Here is a 13,100-nt window from a genome sequence, read left to right on the forward strand (position 1 = left end):
GGGAATATACCCAGGCAGCTGCAGTGTCAACCAGAGATACAGGAGGCTGTGCACATTCAGATGATTTGTGATCTTTCAACAGTATAAATCAAGAGTGTCATAACTGACAATACGGTGACTTGGGTATAAGTGAGTAGACCTCAGTACTCATACACATCTTCTCCACTTTCGTCTTGCATCAGACTCACTAGCTACTTTGTCAGCAGAGACTCCTCCACCAGGGAGGTGTCTGCATTTAGTCCAAATTATGTATTCATTCCTTCATTAAATTTTTTAATGCTAGGGGTTTTTTGAGGGGTGGGGGCAGGGTAGGGGCTAGAAAGACACTGGTTGGTGCCTGGCTGGCCAAACTGAGTTGTGTTCCGGTTTTTGCACTCTTTTTAGTGTCAGTGTTAAAACATAAATTGCCAGGGTACCCAGGCCTCTTCCATAGGTGTCTTAATCAATGCTTTTTTTTTTATTTAAAGAAAAAGAAAAAGAGGAGATGGTACTAAGCAGGATCCCACCCCAGCCAATCCCACGGCTTGGGTGGCTGAAGTGCCAGTACTCAGTACTGGCAAGTTCTGGTGCTGAAAGAGCAGTGGTCTCAATTATGTATATTACATTATCTTCTTATTTTTTAGCTAAAAGTCAGCATGTAAACTTCCACATTTCATGAGCTCAAGGAAATAGGTCTGTGCAACTCTTTTTCTACTTTAAATGGCTTAGGTATGAAATGCTGAATTTCCTAAACATGGACACTGTGGCACTGATGTACTCCCATCCGAAAGCCTTTGGTCTATGCAGCAGCAAATAAGGATCTTAAACAAACTGCAGTTGGCTAGGAACACTAGTTATAGGAAAGATCTGTGACAGATATGTATGTCCAGCTTTGTTCAATAATCCATAAAGGCAACATTCTGAGACGTTTCATCTGCTGATCACTAGGGACCTGTTTATCAAAATTAAATGTGTTCACTGTATCCCATTGCAAAGTCAAATAGAAGAACTACTTAATGGTTTGCTGTATGTTAATACAGTTAAGAGATTAGCACAATCTACAATGCTGAAGAGGAGATTAGAGAACTGGGAATCGTAAACATTGTCACTCAAATTTGCATGTATTCAATGGATTTTACAGGCGTGTGTTTCAAGTCTTAATAGCCATGTTCTTCCTTCTTTGCCTCTGATAATTAAACCATGTAATACTGGGACAATAAATAGAAATCGATTATGATAAGTCAAAACTGGTATCACTGAAAAATAGCTTCAAAAGTGCTCTGTTACTTAAACTTCATTGAAAGCGAGATGTTAGCTAAAAATTTCTGTTTATAATTCCCTTACAAATGGTCTTCAGAAGTTTCCTGCCTTTGATATTTTCACTGTGTAGATGTTGAATTTATCATATATTTCAAAAACACAACCACCGAATCTTGCCCTTGCAACACGTACCGTGTTGTGTATAGTGCCTTAAAAGTAGTTAGAGAACAAATATGGCTCCATGACTTTCATTCTCTCAGATGAATAATTGTGCTTATTGTGTATTTTTGTAACAAAAAAAAATACAAGTGTTTCCTGAAATAAGAGATTTGACTTTTTATCTGAATGTGTCTTTTAAGACAAAATGCAAGCAGAATGTTGTATGAGAGACCCCAGATGCTTGGCAAGTCATTAAATAGGACCATTTTCAAAGCTTTCCACAGTTACACATCTACTGCTTTCTAGGGGAAGATAAGTTTTGGTCTCAGTTATTGGGGAGAAGCAAAGACATAAATAAATACTTACCTGCTAGCTAAGAATATTTCATTTAGTTCTAACTGGAAATTTTTTTCCCAAAAATTGGATGAAAAATGGTATGGGGGAAGACATGATGGCAGCTACCATATTTTCTTCTCTCATTTTATGACTAGTCTTAGGACCTTTGGAAAATAACTATTCTTAGTTTCTGAATCCCTGATTTTTTTTTCACTGCCAAAGTCTCACACCAAATTTCAATCTGGTCTAGTGAATTTATGAAGTCCAGTTTGATTATGTTTGTATCTTTGCATCATCCCTCAAGTTAAGGGCAGAGGGACTGGCATATGGGTATCTGCCCCTAAACAGGGCAGTTAAGGACCATCAACAATTAAGTAAGCTAGCTGTAGGAGGACAATGCCTAAGGTTTACCAGCTCAGCAGGAGGAAAGAGTTTCAAGTAACAGATCGAGAGCCAAGGGACTTGAAGTTGCTGATGTGATCTGACAAAGGGAATCACAACTAGGTGAGCGGGCCAGAACAAAAAGCAAACAAGGCTGAGAAGAAGAGGAATCCTAGGCTCCATGAACAGACACTGTCCAAATCCCAAAGGGCATTTGGAGTAGAGAGAAAAGAGCAGGAAGGATTTGCAAGTAAGTGTTGTTTTATCCGAAGACCTGTAGATTTCTTGTGCTCCTATGCTGGTTAGTATTTGGAAACTCCTTGTCAAGACTATGTTACTTATTTTCACTCTCATAATCCCTGAAGAGTGAAATGGTAAATAAGAGGGTGTCCACAGTTTTGGTGGAACTCAGGGAGTGGGCAGGAGTGACCAGGGAGGCTTGGCAAATCCACCTCTAGTTTCAGGGCCTACAAAAGAGGACCATAGGTTCCTCAGAGCCAAGAGTGGTGTCAGACAGAGTCTACGTGCCAGTAACAGAAAAATTGTACCTAACCTTTGCCTTGTCCCAGCAAGCCAATAGCCTGTGGGACACAAAGAATGGTCCCAGTACAGCAGCCTGACTAGCATTTACCAGGGACCCTTACCCAGGGTTGTAACACTTAAATTCCTAAATTTGATTTTTCAAAAGTCACTTAAGTACTTTTGAATAAACTTTATCCTAGGTCTCCAACAAATTCCCAGAGGATTAAGCCAAATTTTTGCAATCCCTCTCCCAATATAAGACTAAAAAAAATGGTGCTATTAAAGCAGAGCCTATAGTGAAAGAATTGAAGAGGGAGCCTCAAAAAGAAGCAAACTGACTTTATATATATATATATATATATATATATATATATTCACGTAAATTCAGTTCTCCAATTTTGCCAGTTTTAACTTTCCCCTGTATTGTACTTTCTATTTTTCCTTTTATTCACATAGCTGACTTTCCATGGTTTTCAACTTTGTCTTTCTAAATGGTGTTCATTCATTATCTTTTGCCTCTGAAGATCTGGAGCATGAGATTTACTTGTTCTGCTTTCACTTGTCATGAAACCTGGTTAAGTTTTCTCCAGCTGTACTTTTGACTAATACAAACATTTGTTTTCCAGAAAGTGTTTGTTTAAGAATGGAAGTTGGGGGAGAGAGGATTATATCTTAACAAACCCAGAAACTTCCAAATTTCAACCAGCCCAGCTTGCTGTCTTTACACTGTCCATTGTAATTCCCTGACAAAGGTGAGCAATCACCTTCTTTTAGCTAGATCTAAGGATATCTTTTTTATCCTCATCTTCAGATGTCTGCTGCCTTTCCATTGTCTTGATGTTGTCACAATTTGGTTTCTATGCCCTTGACTTCTTTGGGGCTTTGTGTTTGCTCCTTAACAGGAGAAGTGAGGGTAGAAGAGACCTCTCCTCCTTGAGCCGGTACTGCTGCTCAGGTTGTGTCCATCTCCGATATCTGTCTGACCTTTCATCAATGTCTCTGACTGAATTACCCAGATTGTGTCCACAGCTTATAGCCACCTGTGTGGAGCTTAGCTGTAGGAATGAAGAGTGTGGAGTACGCACTAATTGGTTGGTTTGCATGCACATGGTTTGAATGCTTCCTGCTGTTTCAGTCCTGCTTTAAAAAATTCTCTTGGTAAAGACCCAATTGAGATTTAGAAGCCTGGAATGCTTTCATATTATCCATTATTTAGCACATGAAACATGGAGGCCTAACTGTCAGTCTAGCAAGACCCATGATTACAGATAAACAAAGCAGCAACCAGAAGCTCAGAAAACAGGGAGTGTGGAAGAACTCATAGCATAATGAATACTGGCTTTCCAGACAAATCCCTTCAATAAGTATGCAAGCAAGAACTGAGTCTGCCTACAAAGCTGATCCTTAGCGATGAACACAAAAAATAAGAGTAAAGCTTTTTTACTACCTCATTTGAGGGCAGAAGGGAATGAGAAATGAGTGAGACTCTGTTGCCAGGATTAATGCCGGAAACACTGGAACAGCTGATAAGTCTTCGACTCCTGGCAGAATGAGCCTGTAGATACTGTTATTGTTTTGTTTTGTTTTTTGCCTGAAACCAAGAAACAGAAGAAGAAATAAATACTTACACAGGAGTGAGAACTCAGGTAACCATGGTCCATAACAAGATCATTTGTGGCGCATGTGGCTCCACCATATGGGGAAGATTGACCTTTTTTTGTCATACTAACCTTAGAGAAATACCTCTAACTAGCAAAGACAGCTGTGGTGTCCAGAGTAGGAATCACTCGTGCCGAACATGTACATGAGCTCAAGCTAAAGGAACCCAGGAACCATGATAGAGACAGACTGACCAAGAACAAAGGCATTACCATACAGTGTAAGTACAGTGAAAAGTAACACAGGGCAGCAAAAAATGCCCAGCCTATAGTCAGTTGTGCAAGGCATATGGGAGCAAGAACTACTTCCTCCCACTGTTGCAAGTAGCCCAGTAGGAAGGTGGGGAGGGAAAGGCTGTAGTAACTGCAAGGGGCTGAGGTTGTAAAGCAGTGGTTCATCAACCGGTAGATCATCAGCACACATCTGTGACCCATGTGACATCCTCAGGGCCATATAGGTAGTATTGGATGCAACCTACAATGCTAAATAGGTTGAGAGTCCTTGGTGTAGAGACTTCAGCTGAAGAGGAGCATCTCTGCAGTAAATCTAGCAGATGCAAAGATTCTCAGTATATTCACACTGCAGAAGAAGCCTGCCCGCCATTCATATTCACTGCCTTAATAACCAATTTGATTCCAGCTGGACAGACTGTGGAGCCTGCTGCAATGCAATCCCAGTAACACTGATCAGTAGCAATGGTGAAGTAGAAGGGTGTGACAGTCCATGTGATGTACAATAAACCATTCTGGGATTAGTATTAATGCACGCTGTTAAACTCATGAAATGAGACATTATGGGTTGGTATTGACACAGGCATACTCCTCCCCACAGCATATTGGAGTAGTGCAAGCTAGGGATCTGATGATAGTACAACTCCAGAATAAACTCTCTGGCTACGTCTACACTACAGAGATCTTTCAAAAGAAGCCCTTCCGGAAGATCTCTTCTGAAAGAAGTTCTTTTGAAAGAATGCATCCACACACAAAAAAGTGGATCAAAGAGTGATGTGCTCTTTCAAAAGAGAGCATCCACACAGCCCCACTCTTTCGAAAGACCAGGCCAGGGATCAAAAAATCAGGCCCAATGAGGACTGCTCTTTTGGATAAAAGGCCCTGTGGAACATCTACATGTTGTCTTTTGAAAGTAGCTTTCAAAAGAGCGTGCTCCAGCTGAAACGGGAAAACAAGAGTGATTTCAAAAGGAGGACCTCATTCTTTCAATTTTCTTTCAAAAGAACACTTTTTGTGTGTAGACGCTCCACAGGATCTTTCAAAAGAGTCTCCTTCTTTCGAAAACTCTCAAAAGAACTTGCTAGTGTAGATGCTGCCTCTGTCAGAGAGGAGAGAGATCAGTTGTCTTGGGCCTTGGCCAGCATTCTAGCAGAACATGATGGCATATTTCAGAGAGATTAATACCTCTGGAGCAAGCAGGAATGAGAAATAACACCCTCCCCCCATGTGCAACTTCTGAGAGTACTGACATATAGAGTTCCATTACCTCTGGTGGAGCCACTGAAGAAGGAGCTGGCAAACAGGTAGAGGAAGAGACATAATTTCACCTCCTGAAACTACCACAGTGTGGATCAGCAGCTGAGTAGAGGTCAGAAAACCTTCAGGTAAACTGAGGCTCTCCATTGAGCAAACCACCAAAAAGAGCACTTGAGGGAAAGAAAAGTCATTCCCCATTACCAGTGATTGAGAACATATGACATGGACTAATCTAGGGCAAAAACATTCATTGTGATGTTAAGAATGGTTCTGTCACATTGAGTTAAATAAGCCATTCAGCCACAAAAACCTTTGATGTAACCATTAACAGGTAACACTTGGTACAAATAGACCATGCTGATGACCATAGGTGTGGTGTTCCAGCGTAAAGTCAAGTAGGCACTATAGTAGAGACGGGCAACCACTACATGAGTGGCTCTCCTTTACCTCACTGGGCTACGGGAGCCCCACGCTTACTTCCTCCTCACCTCCCACCTACCCAGCACTTTTGGAGGAGCTGCAATTTGCCTGTCCCTGCTTCCCCACCTCCCTCTCAGAGCTGGAGCACCACAGAGTTGATTCTCAGTGGAACAGGGGCTATTGTAGCATGTCGATGGACTGCCTCTCTACCTCAGAAGGGAGGCAAAACAAGAAAGCCAACAGGGTGAGGTGCTGCAGACTAAAAAGCAGTGACAAGGGTTGGGGAGATCACAAGGAACAAGTGCCCCAGGGGCTGATGGGGTGGAGAACAAAAACTCTAGTTCCCGTGAAGGGTAGTTTGCTGCAGTCCATAGGAGAAATGATAGACAGGCCATAACATGGCATTTTCCTATCTATTTCTTAGCAGGCAGCTTTCTCCTGTAAAGGAGCCAAGGACCCGAGGACGCTATGCACAGACAAGTAAGTCTGGGTCCACCTAGTCAATAGCCACCCAAAGCAAAGGCAACTATGCATGTTGCAGTGGGAGGTACAACTTCGGAGGTAGCCTGAGAAGAGGTGGGCTCAACACTGGTACCTCCTTGTGGCTGGGCAGAGTATTGCAGCTCCTTCTCCACTGGGTATTCCCAGCTGACAGCTGCTCCCCTTCTGCAGTGTTCCCTCCGCCCCCTTTAGTGTAGTTCATGAACAAAAAGCAAGGGGAGTTTTAACACAAGCTGAAGTAATAAGAAAGGGAAGTTACTTCCCTTCATGATGCATGAAAATCTGACCCTCCCTCTCCTCAGGGAGGGACCATTAGACGGTGGCTCTCAGGGAAGCTCCTGCCTTCAGCCAACTCTTTCCTTAGAAGCTGAGAGTGGAAGATTTGTTCTCTTCCCTGGCCTGCCTGTAATTGGGCTGCCCTGCTTGCCTTTTAAACTTCTCCTCCAGCCAGCGCATGCCTTGCAGTTGTGGGGGAACAGAGCTGGCTGACGCCAGAGCAGTTCCTTCACCCCTTGTTGTCCAGTGTGAGATCTGTATGTGGCAATGAAAACAAAGACAACTGTAGAGCAAACTGGGACAGATGGGTAATTTACAATCAATTCCTGTTAGAAATAGACCAAGGGCAAGTGGATTGCAGATCCATTTTAAGAGATGCCTAAGCCAACATTCAGCTCTAATTGACTGAATTAAAACTTCAGTCCAAGGTTTTGTGAAGGAAGAGCTTACATGAATTCAATGGCAGCTGAGTGACAAGTATCCACAGCTATTTCAGAGGGCTACTGTTCATTGAACTTTCCCTCCATGAGCTTATATTTCTGCATTGACATCATCTAATGTTAAACTGAACAAATCAAATGCCAAGCACGAGAGACTCAAGCCCTCATTCCACAAAATGTATGGTCCCCTTAGCTAGTTTCAGTTTGTGGTCCCATTCATATTTCTTTCCAAAGCATGATTTGATGTTGTAGTCCATTTATTATTGCATATTGTACTTTAATCTCACTAAATGAAAGATGTGTGCAGTTTTCTGATTAAAATCCTGTATCTAAGCAAACTTGCTGGCTTTCTATTTCTAGTAGCTTATCAAATTTAACCTCCATGTTGCAGAGATTGTGCTTTTTTTTAAATAATTAATTCAAACAAATAATTTGCTTTTCTTACACTAGGCAAAATTCTTCTGCTGACCTACTTATTTTAATTGTTACTTTTCTGATGAAATTGCATGGGATCTATGCAGGTCACAAAGCAGTAAAATAAGCAGAGCTGTGAAATGAGATCTGGCTTTTTAGTGCACCGGAAAGCTAACACTTAATTTGGAGCTACAACAACAGTGTTTGGTTCAGTAAAGCTACTTGCTTCCTGTGTCACTCAAGGCTCCTGAGAGTAAGCTCTCAGTGGAGTACATTGTAAACTTGACAAAGACTTCTGCACGTAAGGATCTGCAGGCCCTTTCTGTAAGGAAAGTAACTTCTTCAGCAGTTGCAACAGAGGCTTTCATTTGGCAAAGTCAGCTGCACTCAACCTAGCCAGAGGATCAGCATAGATAATTAAAGCACCAAGATGAGTCTCAGATGCTGTGAAACACATACAAATATAAAACACACTTTGGAAATATGGGGAAGTCTTGCTGGTGAGTGTTATATCCTGCATTTATAAAAAGCTCTGGAAGCCTGCAAAGGGCTCCTCATCATCTTAGCACAGCTTGTTTAATGGTTTAAGTTTCCTTTTAAACGCGGAAGGAGAAAACTGCATGTACGCATATCGACATTTTCAGTGATGCATTACTGTCAGGCTTAATCTGCTGTAGCTGGGCAGTAATGTCTGATTAAGCAGTACTAATGAGCAGCTGTACAGCAATGTAGAGACTTAAGTGGGTAGTGGCGCCGACAGCTGCCACAGGCCCCATGGCCAGGAGGGAGAGGGGCCTGGCTCCACACCCAGAAGGGGCAGGGCCATGAGCTAAATGATGGGCCTGGGGGAGTCAGCCCTCAGTGCCCCCCGAACCATGGTGTTCCCCACCCACCCCACTCTGTGACAGGCACAGGCAGCTGGAGTAGCGCTGCCACGGCATTTCAAAGGGGGCCTTGAGCTCCAACCACTGCCAAAGTAGCAGTGGCATCAGCTGGAGCCTTGGGCCCCTTTGAAACACTGGGCCCAGGGACAACTGTCCCCTTTGCCCCTCCCTGCAGACAGTCCTGTAAGTGGTGCTTCCTAAGGATACTAAATTCCCTATGAAATGAGAACAAGACATCTCAGTCAGCCTACTCAACCATGAAGCCTGTCTGGCAAATTCATAAAAAAGCGTTGTACACAGAGCAAGGTCACTGTAGCATCCAAGCAAATTACACACTGGTTTTGTAGGGCTGAGTTAGCACTCCCAGATAGTCTAACAAAATATTTAATATCTGAATGGCTTCTTTATAATTTCTTCATATCCTATGCAGCTTTGTCTTCACTCCTGGACACAAGGGCTACATCTACACGTGCACGCTACATCGAAATAGTCTATTTCAATGAATAACGTCTACATGTCCTCCAGGGCTGGCAACGTCGACGTTCAACTTCGACGTTGGGCAGCACCACATCGAAATAGGCACTGCGAGGGAACGTCTACACGCCAAAGTAGCACACATTGAAATAAGGGTGCCATGAACAGCTGCAGACAGGGTCACAGGGCGGACTCAACAGCAAGCTGCTCCCTTAAAGGGCCCCTCCCAGACACAGTTGCACTAAACAACACAAGATCCACAGAGCCAACAACTGGTTGCAGACCCTGTGCATGCAGCATGGATCCCCAGCTGCCACAGCAGCAGCCAGAAGCCCTGGGCTAAGGGCTACTGCACACGGTAACCATAGAGCCCCGCAGGGGCTGGAGAGAGAGCGTCTCTCAACCCCTCAGCTGATGGCCGCCATGGCAGACCCCGCTATTTCGATGTTGCGGGACACAGATCGTCTACACATGCCCTACTTCGACATTCAACTTCGAAGTAGGGCACTATTCCCACCCCCTCATGGAGTTAGCGACTTCGACATCTCGCCGCCTAACATCGATTTCAACTTCGAAATAGCGCCCAACATGTGTAGCCATGAAGGGCGCTATTTCGAAGTTGGCGCCACTACTTCGAAGTAGCGTGCACGTGTAGACGCGGCCAAGATGTCCGCTTCTGAAAAGGGGCTGCATATGAGACTTTTGCATGTGGCTAGGATTTGGGAAAAACAGTTTTTTTTGTTTTTTTCAAAAGATTGACTTGGTTACGATGTGATTAAATGATAATTTGCTGACAGCGATTCTTCTTCTCCCTGTAATTCCATTTACATTCTAGGAAAGATTGCGTTTAGTGAGTCACAGACTGAGAAATGTTTGATTCTGTAGCTGACCCTGTCTCTCTAGATCAAAAAAGTCTGAAGAGTAGACTTTTAAATGCAAGAGTTTGCAGGGCATGTGTACCAGAGTAGGCTAGGATGAATTTAAATTTGGGGCCAAGGGTTCGGCATGCTAGATTAATGTAGAAGCCAGTTCCACAAACTGTATGACTTTCAGGGGAAACTGATGCTATATGATGCATGAATGTAATTGAATGTAATAAGAGGCATTACTGCTTGGGAGTTTCTGTGTGACTTCAAATTATTGTATGACCGGGTTTTAACCAGCTTTTTTTTTAAGAAAAAAAAGCCCTGATGAAGGGCCAAACATAGCAAGAACAGAAGGGCCTGACATAAGAAAGATGTCTCATGAGCAGAAAACTCACATGCCTTGGAGTTAATTTGGGAAAGAAATAGCTATAGCAAGAGCTCTGGGTGTGGAGCAAGAGCAGCTGCAGTCAACATTTCTAGTCATGAGGAGGCAATAACGTTCATTGTGAAGTTTCTTGAGAGCTCCACTTTCAGATGAAAAGTTAATAATTGGAGCAATCTGCTTTCAGAGGCAAGCAAGCATTTTTCTACATGAAACTGCAAAAGGGATGAACCAAGAGGAGGCTTAGACCTGCCATTCATAAGGGGAGGTAGGTTGGGGGGGAGAACAAGTATTTGAGGCAGGATGAGGTATTTTTGTGACCCTCTGAAAGAAGAAAAATGTGATTTCTTAGTATGATGACCACCATCTTGGCCAGCACTGGGTGGCCTTCTGAGCATTAGTCTTTAGCACTTAAAAAGAAAGCCTATCTCTCTAGTTCAAGAGCTGTAATAGCACATCCTCTGAGCTAACATGTCCCCTTCTGTGTTAACGTGCTGACCTGTACACTACATTAACACTGTATATTGTGAAGTTACAGCTTGTAACTCCACAGCTCAAGCAGTTCATTTTGCACCTAAAGGGGAGATTCATCCTCTTAGTTGATTTGGGCGGTGAGGAGTTAGTAGAAAATGTACAAAGTTTACTGAGTACAGAGTGTATCCTCAAATGTACAGAACATATTGAGTGCGGAATGAATTTCTGTAGAGCTTACAAGTAAATGTGTTAATCTATTTGAAATGAAATTTAAAGGAGTCTTTTAAGAAATTTGGCATCTGTCAGTCTCTTCTTCCCAAGCGATCTTAACAAAGGCTTAGTGCAAACACTTTCCATAGCATTGCAATGCATTTAAATCTTATGCACAACTGAACTTTTAAGAAACAAAGTTGCAGTGAAGCAAATTTAATTGCGCCTAGCTTCTAGGCTGTGGTAACACAAGTGGGGCATCAAAAGTAATTCAACCAAGCATTTTTCCTCTACAACTAACTTGCAAATGCTATTGGTTTTAATGATTTTGGTTTGAAGGAAAGGACACGCGTAGAGTTCTCATTGGCAAATTACTTCGTCCAACTGTCATTGCTCTATAAATATGTTGTGATGGCATACTAGCTACCTAAACGCTCCTTAATTTTATGAACTTGAGCAGGGGTGGCCAACCAGTTAGGGGCCACGTCTACAGGTGCATGCTACTTTGAAGTAGCGGCGCCAACTTCGAAATAGCGCCCGTCACGGCTACACGTGTTGGGTGCTATTTCGAACTTAACTTCGATGTTAGGCGGCGAGACGTCGAAGTCGTTAACCCCATGAGGGGATGGGAATAGCGCCCTACTTCGAAGTTGAACGTCAAAGTAGGGCACGTGTAGACGATCCGCGTCCCGCAACATCGAAATAGCAGGGTCCGCCATGGCGGCCGTCAGCTGAAGGGTTAAGAGACGCTCTCTCTCCAGCCCCTGCAGGGCTCTGTGGTCACCGTGTGCAGCAGCTCTTAGCCCAGGGCTTCTAGCTGCTGCTGTGGCAGCTGGGGATCCATGCTGCATGCACAGGGTCTGCAACCAGTTGTCGGCTGTGTGGATCTTGTGTTGTTTAGTGCAACTGTGTCTGGGAGGGGCCCTTTAAGGGAGCGGCTTGCTGTTGAGTCCGCCCTGTGACCCTGTCTGCAGCTGTTCCTGGCACCCTTATTTCAATGTGTGCTACTTTGGCGTGTAGACGTTCCCTCGCAGCGCCTATTTCGATGTGGTGCTGCCCAACGTCGAAGTTGAACGTTGATGTTGCCAGCCCTGGAGGACGTGTAGACATTATTCATCGAAATAGCTTATTTAGATGTCGCTACATCGAAATAAGCTATTTCGATGTAGCGTGCACGTGTAGACGTAGCCAGGGACTAAAAGCCACGGATAGAGTGCACAGAGCCATGTGGATAGAGTGAAAAGAGCCACATATTATATATTTATTTGTATCTATCTCTAGGTAGATATATAGATATATGAACATAAATATGTGGCTCAGTGCCCTCCCCCTCCCCAGAGCTGGGTACCCCCAGGTCCCTGATCTAATGCAATCCCCCTCCCTCCTAAGGAAACAGGCACCTCCAGCTCCCCGCTATTCCTCAATCCCCCACCCCTCACCCAGAGCCAGGCACCCCCATGCCCCTGCTCTAATGCAGTCCCCCTCCCCTCCTAAAGAACCAGGCACCCCCAGCTCCCCACTATTCCCCAATCCCCACCCATCCTACAAAGCCAGTCATCCCAATCCTCCCCGCTCTAACTCAGTGACACCCCCCCCAGAACCAGCCCCCCCCGCCCCTCCCCAGCTCTAACTCGATGCCCGTGACTCCCTGGCACTGCCACCACATGCTTCTCCCACCAAGAGCTGGGGGGCGGGGGACGGGGTTGTGCAGAGCAGCGGACAATGCTTTCGCTGTGTGATTCCCAGGGGGAGCTACATTAAATTGCTCCAAGAGCTGCAGGTTGGCCACCCCTGAACTAGACAAAGATTAACCAGGGTATTATCTAAAGAATGTGAAATAAACCAGAATAATATTCTATAGTGTGGCTATAAGAGAGCTATAGAACCACATCCTTGGCTGGGGTTAATTGTCATAACTCTGAAGCCACTGGAGCTGTCTTAACTAAACAAACTGAGGAGCTGGTCCTTTATCAGTG

The sequence above is a fragment of the Carettochelys insculpta genome, chromosome 3 (genome assembly GCF_033958435.1).
Source record: "Carettochelys insculpta isolate YL-2023 chromosome 3, ASM3395843v1, whole genome shotgun sequence".
Lineage (NCBI taxonomy): Eukaryota > Metazoa > Chordata > Testudines > Carettochelyidae > Carettochelys > Carettochelys insculpta.